This window comes from Camelus ferus, chromosome 23 (genome assembly GCF_009834535.1).
Source record: "Camelus ferus isolate YT-003-E chromosome 23, BCGSAC_Cfer_1.0, whole genome shotgun sequence".
Lineage (NCBI taxonomy): Eukaryota > Metazoa > Chordata > Mammalia > Artiodactyla > Camelidae > Camelus > Camelus ferus.
The window spans coordinates 27,072,256-27,084,847 of record NC_045718.1 but is presented as its reverse complement, the minus strand read 5'-3'; the positions used below and the strand labels follow the sequence as shown (position 1 = coordinate 27,084,847).

Below are 12,592 nucleotides of genomic sequence, written 5' to 3'. Positions count from 1 at the left end.
AATTTCCCAACCCTGGTCACTACATCTAGGAGCAGCAAGGTGAGTGGTGGCAGCCACCGTGGTATTGGGCATTTTAGAACTGATTTTAAGTTTCCATAGATGCACCATTTAAGGGGACACAAATATTGTTTTTAAGTTCAAAACAAAAAAATTTTCATGACTCTTTCAAGAACTTATAGGAGAAGGGACAGCTGATACCTATTATTACAAACACTGAACTGAAAAGCATCATGCTAGTGGTACTGGCTATCGCTCTTGAGTTTTCGAATCAACTCTTTTCAAGCCCAGAAACAGCGATCTCTCAGGCATTATGCTTGTGAGTCTACATTGCTCATTTGAGTACCTCTGATGCTCACCTTATCAGTTCCCCATCTTCTCCTTATTGGAATGCTGATGACTACTCTGAAAGGGAAGTTAAAATGATTAAGGGGGGAGAGGTATAGCTCAGTGGTAGAGTGTGTGCTTCGCATGCACAAGGTGCTGGGTTCAATCCCCAGTACCTCTATTAAAAAAAAATTAATAAAAAAACCTAACTACCTCACCATCCCAAAATAAAATAAAAATAAAATGAAATGATTAATTATCCCCTACAGCCAATCTCAACTTACTTTTGGGTTCTGTGAACTGAATTTTGATTGCTAGGAGCTATTTCCTTTTTATGCAAGTCGAAAGAATATGGAAACATTTCTGCCTTGCCCTTCACATTTGATTGATACTTTTCACTTTGAAACCTAATTATATCTGATGTGAAGGAAAAATGGGATTCAGAAATATGGATGTTCTTTTCATGAATTTTCACTCTGAAAATGTGGGTCATCTGTTCACTTTTTTCATGCCTCAGTTTACTTACTGATCAGCTAAAGTCACATTCCACTCCATGTCCTCTAAGACGAGAGAGTGATGGAACTGACCATTATAACCCATGATCTCACAGACTCTCAGCCCAGGAAGGACCCCCAAGGTCATTCTGTCTGACCCTTCACTCATGGCAGGATGCTCTCCACGCTGTCCGTGGCACGTGGTGTTCAGCCCCTGGGTAAACTCTTCCAGGGATTGGAGCCCTCCATATTCAAGGCAACCATCTCATTTCTTAATAGGTCTACTTGTTAGAACCCTCTTCCTTATACTCAGACACCTTCCTATGATATCTACCTATTGGTTTTAGTTCTGCCTTTTGAAGCAAAGCCAAATAGATGAAATTTCCACTCTTCATTTGGATTTCTTTTATAGCCATATTTGTAAGTTGTCTACGGCACATTTTGAGGAACAGTCTGAGAAAAATAAATGTATTGTTACATCTGTTGTGGTCATTTCTGCTATTAGTGAAATCTCAATTAAACAAACAAAACATGTTCTAATGAAGCAAGAAGCCTACTGGGTATGCTTGTTCAATACATTAGACTTCTGAGACACAGGTAACCCAATTTCTGTAGCACACATCACTAAATTCTGCCTGGATGGTGGCTTCTTTTCCATCTGCAATGTTTACATAGCTAATGAGATAGCTGCATTTTCAGTCTGACCAGGAAGCCAAGTCTCAAAAGACTTTTAGATGAGATATCTTGGATATGTTTATAGATGTTAGCACTTACCATCAAGAGATTACAGCACCAGCTGGGAGAAGTTTTTTTTTATCAAATCCTCCACCTTAAGGATTGAAAGAAGTATTGTTCATTTATTTGCTCAGCGACTATTTGTTGAGTATCTCTTAGGTGCCATGCAATGTTCTAAATGTTGTGTTACATCAGAGAACAAATAGACAAAAATCCTTGTCCATACAAGGCTTACATTCTGGTGAGGAGATGTTTTTAAATGTGCAATAAAACATCAAAATAAATAAGTAAATTACATTGTAGGTTAAAAGGTGGCAGGTACTCTAAAGAATGAAAACCAGAACAAGGTTAGGGGCAGGAACACTGGGAGGGTGGGGGTGAAGGTTGCAGTTGTAAATAGGGTGTCAAGGTGGGCCTCCTGAGAATGTGACAGTTTGACAAAGAGACTTCTTAGGAATGACCTAGGAAGTAGGAAGAAAACCACGGGAAAATAAAATACAAAAATGTTGTCTTGAGTATTTTAAAAGTCAGGATAGAAATCATTGAAGGGTTACCTTTAAAATGCTTATTGTGATTTGGCCATTGTGAACTAGCTTTGTGAAAGGAGGTCTTGTCTTGGGTGTGAGTGTGGGTCTGCAGGCTGAGAAGGGAAGATTGCTGGGTGGAGTGTGGCGATGTCCACAGGGTACAGTGATACAAAGACAGGAGGTGTTTTTGTGAAACTCTGGAAGACGAGAGAGGTAACCTGCATGGTCAGAGTCACACCCAAATGAACAGCTTACAGCAGGAAGGATGGACCTGATCCAGGCTGGGGCCTGTGCAGCACAGAAGAGGAGAGTGGAGCCCACCGGTGTAACCAAAGACAAGAAAAAGGCAGAAGGAAGAACTCTCAGTTCTGCCTGTTTTAACTGAGGGGGTAGTTAAAATATACATCTCTGGTGATATCTTTCTGCACTGTTCTGAATAAATTAGGGAGATAAATCAGAGAGACACTCTCCCAAATTGAGCTGAGAAGGAGGTGCTGGCACATTCTCCTAGTTTCTACCAAGGTTAGAAATGTTGTGCCTAGAACCTGAATCCTCGGGAAACTCACTGCCAAGCCAGTACACAGGATATAAATTCAAAAGCAGGCCTTGGGTCGAGAAAGAAGAGGATGGAGCCTTTGCCAGGAGAAACCATCATCTCAAGGGTTAAAGCTCTATTGAAAAAAAGATTTAAAAATAGGAAACACAAAAGAGAGACTGTCATTCTTTCGAGTCTTTGGAGCCATCCTCATGTCAGATCACTACAGCGACTGCATGGGATTGTTTCCTTGGGCACCTAAATGAGTTTTGTGTGCTCTATTGCGAGAGACCTATAGAGAAACCAGAGCTCTAGGGGAACTTAGGTCATAGGGATGCAGAGTTTAATGAATGGAATCCCCCCAAATGATGCTTTTATTCTTCAGGACTTAGGACAGCTCATTCAAACCATTAGACGCTCTTACAAGGTATTCAGGGGCCAAGAAAATACTTGAGAACTGAAAAATGTATTGTTTCAAAAGAAAACTATAAAATTGAAATGGATAAATCCTTAATGTGTGGAACATGACATGAGAACCACCACTTCTTTAATTGCTAAATTTAGTATTAAGAAAAATTACACTGTGCTTGAAACCGATGTCTAGATTTTCTCTTTACAAAAATTCCTATGTAGAATCAAGGGCTGCCAGGAAACCATCACCAATCATGATTTAAATTACTCAGAGCCGAATAATTTCAAAAGCAAAGTTGCAATTTAAAAATTTATTTTTATAGCAAAAAAATACTCTTTAATGTGGGATGTGGGTACATTATAATATGTGTGGCATAGAGTGGGATTGGCACCTCCAGGAGCAAGTCTAGGGACTAAGAAGGTGTAAACATAGCCCTGACCTGAGGCCATATGTTGGATGTCTGTGGGACCAGCACCCATTTAATCTGTAGGTAGGAAGCCAAGGTAAATAAAGAGAAAAAGAACAGTTACATGACAGGCTTTAGAGAGAAGGTCTTCAGTTCACGCATGAGGGTTCTGCAGTAGGAAAGCCTCTTTACGACAGCTTCCTGTGCGTTAACTCTGCCCAGTCTCCACCCTCACCTCTACCCTGCACTTCTTTCTATAACATGGTCTCATTCAGTAGCTCCTTTCTGGAACACATTCTCACATAGCAGTCCTTTCCAGAATGCTACAGTGACAGAGTTCTCAAAGGCTTTGATGGATGGGATTTGAAACGCTCTTTCTTTTTGGAAATATTTATATTTGATCCTTTTTGGACAGACCACACATAACTGGAGCTTATCACATTGCTGGAAATCACGGGCAGGCTCTAAGAGGGCGCAACTCTGAGTCGGTCCAGGCCTGGGAGAGTAAAGATTGATATCCACTTGTGCTTTGCCATCCTCAACCCGTGATAGCTGAAAATAATGTTTGGAAGAGATTGGGGTGCATCACGGTCTATTACATGGTGGCGGTGATTCTGATTATTGTGTCTTCGACAGTGATTTATTATTCTCCGCAGTAACACAAATCATGGGCCTTTGCTGGACACTCTGGAATGTACGTGTGATCTGCTGACGGTAATGGTAATGAATTTGTATTTATATCATAACGTTTTTAACCTGAGCTAAATCTGACCTCCTGCCCCAATTTGGAAATGTATTGAACATAAAGTTTTGAAAATTTCTTTGGTTTTACTGGTATTATAATAGAATCCTCTCTTCCACTTTTTGGGAGGACTGATGAAAAGCACTACAAGTAGTGAGAAGGTCAAATTTGAGATAAAAACACTTTCTCAACTTTCCCTCACCTGTTATTCTTTTTGCATAAATATTTTAGTGAGCACATGATCAGTAAAGACTTGCCTTGGCCCAGCAATCAACATCTTTGTCAAGCAGAAGGGAGCCCTGACAGTTTGATCTTTCCAAATCTGAAAATTAAGAAGAGTCTACTACTAATCTCTCCTTGGGTCTTTACTTGAAGTATTTGCAGGTTTAGTAAGAAGTGTTTGCGTCTGTGTGTACAGACACTTGTCCCGTGAATGGGGCAGGCAACTGAACCCAGGCCTTTCTAGGCTCCCTTTAAAGCAATGATTTTCTCTGAAACAGGGCCTGGGGACTGGAAAAGGTCTTTGGGAAGTGTTACATGAAGATGCTATGTTTCTTTGGATCACTTTCCTTTCTATGAAGTGTGAGAGCAGTGAAATACCAAAGAAATAAAAATAAAATTTCCTGTCTGGAATGATCTTTCATATTCTATTCAAATTGATTGCCTTTTTCTATTCATATGAGAAACCCAAGGCTTTTGGGTTAAGAAATAATATTTGAGTTGCAATGATTACGTTTAAATGGATCACTTAGAGAGGAAACAGCTGCCATTTAGACCAAAAACTTGTTTCTTTTACATATTTGTCCTAGATTCTCAGTTTTGAGACCGAAAATGAAACGAAGCTCCAACCTGGCAAAGCAGCGAGGAGGGTGAATTCCCCCCTGGGTCCCACCTCCTTAGAACACTGGGCTCTACATCCCTTGGTCAGTGCCGGGCCCCAGGCTTGCCTTACCTGATGCCCTCACCGTGTCCTTGCTTGCCCACACATTGTCCCTTGTTTTCAAATGCCTGTCAACAAGCGAAGATGACAAATTTGCCTGTGATAATGTGCCGAAGCATTATGCATTTTAGCTGAAGCCTCCTGGAATCAGCTCTTTTTGTGCCACCAAAGCCTGTGGTGACTTCGAGGGAGGAATTTCAGGTGAGTGTGAATCCAGGGAAAAGAGGAAGCACTTTGATATTGGGTACTCCCCTCATCTCACCTGGCAAAGAAGAAACCAACCCTTTCCTGCCTGGTCTTTCTAGTTTTTAGATGTAGAATTCAGAGTCACTCTCAAAACAACAGAAATTTCACCAGGATTATCAAAAGTGATATTCACTTGCTAATTGAAACAGATGAAGAGGAATGACAATGAATTTTCACTGAGTACCCGTACTTTGCACAGTACTCCGTCATCTATAGTGGGTTATTAATACCACCCTGGAGCCTTGGCAAACACAATTCTTCACCACATTCTACTTTTTCATAAACATCTTGTCTCATCCAACCTCACATAACTCCTAATACTTTATATAACCATGAAATTCAACACTCCACCTTCATTGGCTAGTTCTTCTTTTGCAAAGCCCAATCTTTCTTAAACTCCCTTCATATGACAACAACATTAATTGCTATTTTATGCACATTCACAGACAGACTTCTTCACAACTTTACTTCTTGGTAACTTACAAGTGCACTAGTTGACAGCATCCTCAATTAGCAGAGTCATTTCCATATCCTGGACATATACATTGATCAGAAAAGATGACAATTTATTTTTAGACAGACGCAGACTGCATATTTTAAATATATTTCCCATTTGGCAAAAATAGTGTTGTAGCTAATGTATGTACAATATTTCCAAAAACATTGGTACTTTCCCATAAATATCTTCCATATTTTTTTTCCAGTGAGTAATAAAAAAGGTTGAGGTGGGATGTGTTTTATCCCACCACATTATATCATTCCTATTTTTCCTCTTTGTTGGATGGCAATCAGGGGCCCTGATGCCAAGCTTTGGAAGCAACAGCATCTGGCTCCTTGGCAGATCCTGCAGGCAGACTTGTTGCCAGCCTCTAAGCTGTGTCTGGGTCTGTTGCATGGTTTGGCTGCAGATGGACTCTCTGGGTTGCCTCGTGCTTCTGGAAGCCAGTCCTGGCTTTCCTTTGATTCTGAGGACTTTACTCATTTTTATTCATTTGTGAAGAAGGGCCCATCCAAATGCTTTATGAAACCAACACTGGAGAACATTAATGGATCAAATTTTGCCTTTGAAAAGGCAGAGGTCAGTGTGTATTTGGACAGGAGACACGGCCTTCTGAAGATGGGTCTACACATGTCCGTGTGTCTTTCCATGAACCTCTATTCTAAGGAGCTGGAAAGAGTCCAATTATGTGTTACCATCCCCCAGGATGAGGTTGCATGGTTACCTGGAAAGACAGAAATATGGGAGAGCTCAGACTTCCTCAGATCAGCACAACCTCCCATTTCTTTTGTCTTTTCAATGAATCGGACCCCGAGGAAATGAAGATGGAGGTCCTCTCATCTTCACCCCTGTTCTAATCATTGCCCATATGAGTCTGGGGTTCCATCATGGCTAGAAAGAAGAGTGAGTATTAAGTCTTAATTTAGTCTGAACTAAGCACACATATCAAAGTCAGATCACTTCCCTTAGTGTTCCCCAAGACTCCGGCCTCTAGGGAAAGGCTACTAAATGTTCTTATTGGCCATTTATATGTCTTCGTTGGAGAACTGCTTGTTTAGGTCTTCTGCCCATTTTTGGATTGTCACTGTTGATTTTTTTTTTTATCACTACAACCCCTAAATATCTTTATGCCCTGTACACACAAACACAGTCCACACCCTACTTAAAATATAATTTATTTTTGTTTTAAGGATCATAAGAATTTTACAAGTGCATTCACTCCCTCATCAATCCATTTGTTAGCAGCTGTTTACTGAGCACCTATTACTTGCTAAACAGAAAATCTTGCTCTCATGGAGTTTACATTCTACTGGGGGAAGTTGGGAAATAAAACAATTATCAGATCAATTAACAAGATAATTTTGATAGCAATAGTGCTTTGAGGAAAATAAAAAAGAGTCATTTGATGAAGAGTGTTTGTGGGGTAAGAGGAAAGCTACTTAAGATTGATTTGAAGGATTATTCAAGGAAGCAACCTTAGAACTAAGACCTAAATGACAAGGAAAGGGAGCCAGCTCATCTGGGAGAATAGTGTTCCTGGAAGAAGAAATACAAGGGCAGAGGCACCATGGTAGGAATAATCTTGGCACATCTGAGGAACAGAAGGACATGAGCTATCACATTAGAGAGTGAGCAAGAAGTCCTATGAGAGAGGTAAGCAGGGGTAGATCATGGAGGAAGTGCTGTGTCACTGTGGGTCACAGTGAAATGCTTGGAGTTTATTCTGAGAGCAGTGGGCAGCCACTGGAAGTTTTAAGCAGAGGAATGACATGATCTCATTTATATGTTTAAAAAAGTCACTCTGACTACTCTAAAGAAGATGAAGAGCAGAAGCCGTGAACCAGTTGGAAGGTTTTTACAATAGTGCCACAGATGGTTTCATACAATAATGCTAGTAATACCTATGTTTATTGAGTGCTTACCATGTTTTGGGGGCTGGTCATGCTTTATATTAGGTCATCCTGGAAGATAACTTAAGAGTGATCTTCCCTATTTAGAAAATATTTGCAAATGATGCAACTGACACAGGCTTAAGTTCCAGAATATACAAACAGCTCATACAACTTAATAACAAAAAACCAAACAACCCAATCCAAAAATGGGCAGAAGACCCAAACAAGCAATTCTCTAATGAAGAAATGCAAATAAATGGCCAATAGGCACATGAAAAAATGTTCATTATTGCTAATTATCAGAGAAATGTAAATCAAAACCACAATGAGGTATCACTAAAGTATCACATCATACCAGTCAGAAAGGCCATCATTAAAAAGTCCACAAATGATAAATACTAGAGAAGGTATGGAGAAAAGGGAACCTCCTACACTGTTGGTAGGACTGTAGTTTGGTGCAGCCATTATGGAAAACAGTATGGAGGTTCCTTTAAAAATTAAAAACAGAGTTACCATATGATCCAGCAATCCCAATCCTGGGCATATATCCAGAGGGAACTCTAATTCAAAAAGATACATGCACCCCAATGTTCACAGCAGCACTATTTACAATAGCCAAGACATGGAGGCAACCTAAATATCCATTAACAGATGACTGGATAAAGAAGTTGTGGTATATTTATACAGTGGAATACTACTCACCTATAAAAATAATAAAATAATGCCATTTGCAGCAACATGGATGGACTTAGAGATGGTCATTCTAAGTGAAGTAAGCCAGAAAGGGAAAGAAAAATACCATATGATATCACTTATATGTGGAATCTTAAAAAAAGACACAAATGAGTTTATTTACAAACCAGAAAGAGACTCACAGACATAGAAAACAAACTTATGGTTACCAGGAGGAGAAAAGGGGTGGGAAGGGAGTTCGAGATTTGCAGATACTAACTACTATATATAACATATATTAAACAACAAGTTTCTTCTCTATAGCACAGGGAACTATATTCAATATCTTGTAGTAACCTATAATGAAAAAGAATATGAAAAGAAATATATGTATGTATATGGATGACTGAAACATTATGCTGTACACCAGAAAGTGACACAACATTGTAAACTGACTCTACTTCAATGAAATAAATAAATAAATGAGTTATCTTCCCCATTTAATAGGTGAAAAAAACATAAGATTTCAACCTATAAATGTCTAATTCAGGTAGGCATGCTGCCTCTTCATGCTATGAAACCAAACCAGAGTAGAAAGCCTTTCTGGGGATGCCTTCAAACAGGACAGATACACAGGTATAAAGGATATGTTTAGATATCAAAGCCTTACCAGTAAAATGAACGGTTCTTTCACAAACTCTAATTGGGATTTTTAAAAATCATGGAAGATTGCTCTCAGAAAACACAAAGAACTCAGACAGCAAGCAGTTAATCACTGGCTTTGAATACCTTTTTGTACAATGGTAAGAGTCATGAATGAAATTCTGTTTTTAGGTCAGAACAGCTGGGTTTTCCTAGAAGACTTCACCTAGGCTTCTCCTTCATCCCTAAACTCCAGTAGCTCTTTGAATGCCTCGGTATACCCCTGGGGTATGGAAAAGATGAATTTCTTTCCTTGAATTTATCAGGTGATATATTTCACATCTCTTTTAGTCTCCAAAGTTATCCATTTACTTGAGTTGAAAGCTTCTGGAGATTTGAGGAAAGTAAGTTCTAATATACCACGAAGTAGGAAAGGTCTCAGTCAGCAAACATGGATATTTACTGTTGACTGTGGTCGCACATGTAACCAAACCCACAGAGGAACAGTAAGAGCATCACTACCACAGAGGCAGGGTAGCTCACGGGGGAAATCTGCAGCGCAGCGGGCGCATGCCAGCTGACTTCTCTACCAGATTTTCCTGTCTGCGCTGACCTTGGATGAGAGAACATTGCTCTCAGATCATCACAACGTAGTTAGCTTCACCAACCCTTTTTTCTCTTTTTAAAATCATTACAAATGTCAGTTGCCCATTACCTTTATATTGGGTCCCACTTCTGGTTTCTTATCATTTTCTAAAATAGCCGATTTGTTCTCTTAAACTTGGATTAAACATCATCAACCCCCTTCAATTAGTCTGAATGAGTCTAACCCAATTAATGTAAAGTTTTTATCCTTATGAAGCAAGTAGAGGCCTCTATCAAGGTGATGGGCTCATTTGAACTACTTATTATTTATAACTAAGATGGTTGATTTCTTGAATATGTGTAAGCACATTTGACTGTCCTTTATGATTGGATTACCTCATTCTGTTGATTCTTATTTTGTAGTTGGCTTTATTCCTTTGATAACTATGTAAGTTAAAAAAGCTAAAGATCTAATCTGTTCTTAGAAACAATAATTAGCACATACATGTAAACTAAAAAGAATGTGTAGTATCCTGTCTATACATATTTACATGCAATATAATATGTACGTGCAGTCGAACTGTAATAATTCTACCTAATAAAACCGAAAAAAGAGAAAAAAATGATGTGTTCATTTAGACTCAAGTAATCAAATCCATTGACTCAATCAGGATTTTTTAATCAAATAGTTGACTGAATTAACTGGTCATTTGCCAGAATCTATCAATTAATTTAATCAAGAAAATAGAATCAAATATATATATATGCTCAACCCTAGTATTTAAATCACTTTCATTTGAAATCCAATTTTTAACTAATTGGACAAAATCTTTTCCTTTATACTAAAGCTTTGTATACTCCACCTAGGAGGGAATACTTCCTCAAAATTCTGCCACTTGTTTTCTGTCAGTTGAAAATGTTATGTCAGTTTAAAATATTATGAAATCTTCCTACCATTTAACAATGAAATGTAGCTAGTTTCATAGCCTTATTACCACAAACTTTAATGACCTTGAGATTACTCATTTACGCATGAGCAGTAACTATTACTCTTCTAATAAAAATACCACAAAGTAAAAATGGAGGATGGCTTTGAAGACTGAAGTGTCTTTAATAAGTGGCTCAGAACCTTCCTAGAACATTTAACTTTTCTGGCCTCAAACCTAATAGCTTTTGGGTTTCTTCCTTTGCATGTGGAGTTCTTCAAAAACATGGTATTTAACTTAAGGTGGTTAGGATCAGTCCAGGAGAGAGGTCTGGCCAGATAGTGGCAGTCAGTGTCCCCAGCATTCCACAAGGTCTTTTCCATCATTGATGGTAACTTTTGGTTGGGTTATAGCATGTGTTACATGGGTCCCACATGATGGCATTTTCCAGACAGCTTTGTGGCACTGTTTACAATTATAAATCTTTCAGAGCCACTTGACCTGGACAGATCATCCCTATGGTATGATCTTTACTCCTAGGAGCCCCCGCACACAAACACCACAGGATCTGTGGAATGCTCGGAAGGTCTGTGGCTCCCCGGCAAAGAGCCCTGATGACACTGGAGCAATAGGTCGGAGTTCGTGCTAGTTGTCCCGATGAACTTTGGTAAATATTAAGAAACTTGAAGTTTGCTCTCTTTCCCCACCTCAAAGTTCCCATCAGCTTCCTGCTTTCAGTGACACTTGTGATGTTCAGAGGACCCTGCTTTTGGGAAAGATTCAAGGAAGCTGTTTTTAATTCTATACCTTACATATCATAAGCCTTAGAGGTGCAGTTGGTGTCCTTGCTCTCTTACCTGCTTCCTCTTTCCTCCTCAAAACCTTCCTTTGAAATAAGTGTCATCAGACTTCATTACTTATTACTCCTCATTCCTTGAGTTTACTGAGCCCGCAGGCTTCTCTCGGTCATTCAGAGGTGGCTCGGCAGCTCGCTCACTCTGCCCTCTCCCCTCCCGGCATCACTCCTGGCGACCTCGCCCTCTATGTTGATGATCCAGCTAACATCCAGGCCTCTCATTTCTTTGGTCTCCTTTTCTCTAAAGACCTTTTCCTCTAGAGGTCAGCTATACACTCCCACGGCCATGTCCTTGTCATTAACAGTCACTGTACAACTTCCAAACTCTCAAGTTTACGCATCGCCCTCTTTGACCGCCATCTCCTATCCTTCCTGCTAAGGTTCTGCTACCCGCTCCCACAGCACTGTGACGCCAGCCCGACTGACAATCCACTGGCCTCCCGCCACTTCTTCCCTATTCATCACCACCGCCACCACCTCCCCCACACTCATTCTCACTTCCTTTCTTAGCTTGGCAGTATAAACACTCCTTTGCAAACGTCCGTAACAACTGGGCTTCTTTCTTCCTCGATCACGCACGCTTATTAGAATTCCAATACTTGCTCAACCTACCTATCCACTTATTCTTTGCTGGGTCTCAGGACCTGAACGTTACTGGGCTGAAATCACTGTGCTTCCTTTTAAGTGACGTATACCCGCTCCTCTCCAAGGCTAGGTCCTCCATTTACAGTCTGAATCTCATCCTTTGTGCTCTTCTCTTCTCAAGGACTTTGAGCTCCTGCAATTATTTCCTTTCTCTCTTTCTTCTTTAATTTCTATGTCTTATATTCATTCCCAACAGCCAATAAACAAGAATCGATAGCATCCATGTTAAAAAACACTCTTTTGACGACTCTTCCCATTCTAGGTGCAGCCTTATTTCTGGGCTTCCCTGCAGAGGAGAAGCTTTGAAATGATTGTTATGACTTATCCTTTCCCTTCACTCACTTCTCAATCTCTCTTAAAACCAGTCCAATCAAATTTGTGTCCCCTTAATTGACCCAGGTTACCACTGCCAAAGCCAAGAGTCAGCTCTCTGCCCTCCTCCCACGAGACCTCTCAGCAGCATTTGGCATGAGTGACATCTCCTCCCTCTGGAAGTACTTTCTTCCCTGAGCCT

The 12,592-nt window shown here is 40.0% G+C and overlaps 1 long non-coding RNA gene and 1 other non-coding gene across 2 annotated transcripts in view; one reads left to right on the top strand and one right to left on the bottom strand.

The window, feature by feature from the left end:
* The first annotated feature begins 433 nt into the window (after positions 1-433).
* On the top strand, positions 434-505 carry TRNAA-CGC. The gene has a single exon. It is a non-coding gene; the product is annotated as a tRNA-Ala (tRNA).
* A 5,401-nt stretch (positions 506-5,906) lies between these two features.
* LOC116659252 overlaps positions 5,907-12,592 on the bottom strand; it is a 50,242-nt gene continuing 43,556 nt past the window's right edge. Inside the window, exon 4 of the long non-coding RNA XR_004314490.1 lies at positions 5,907-6,584. This is a non-coding gene — a long non-coding RNA (uncharacterized LOC116659252). The remainder of the gene's footprint in view (positions 6,585-12,592) is intronic.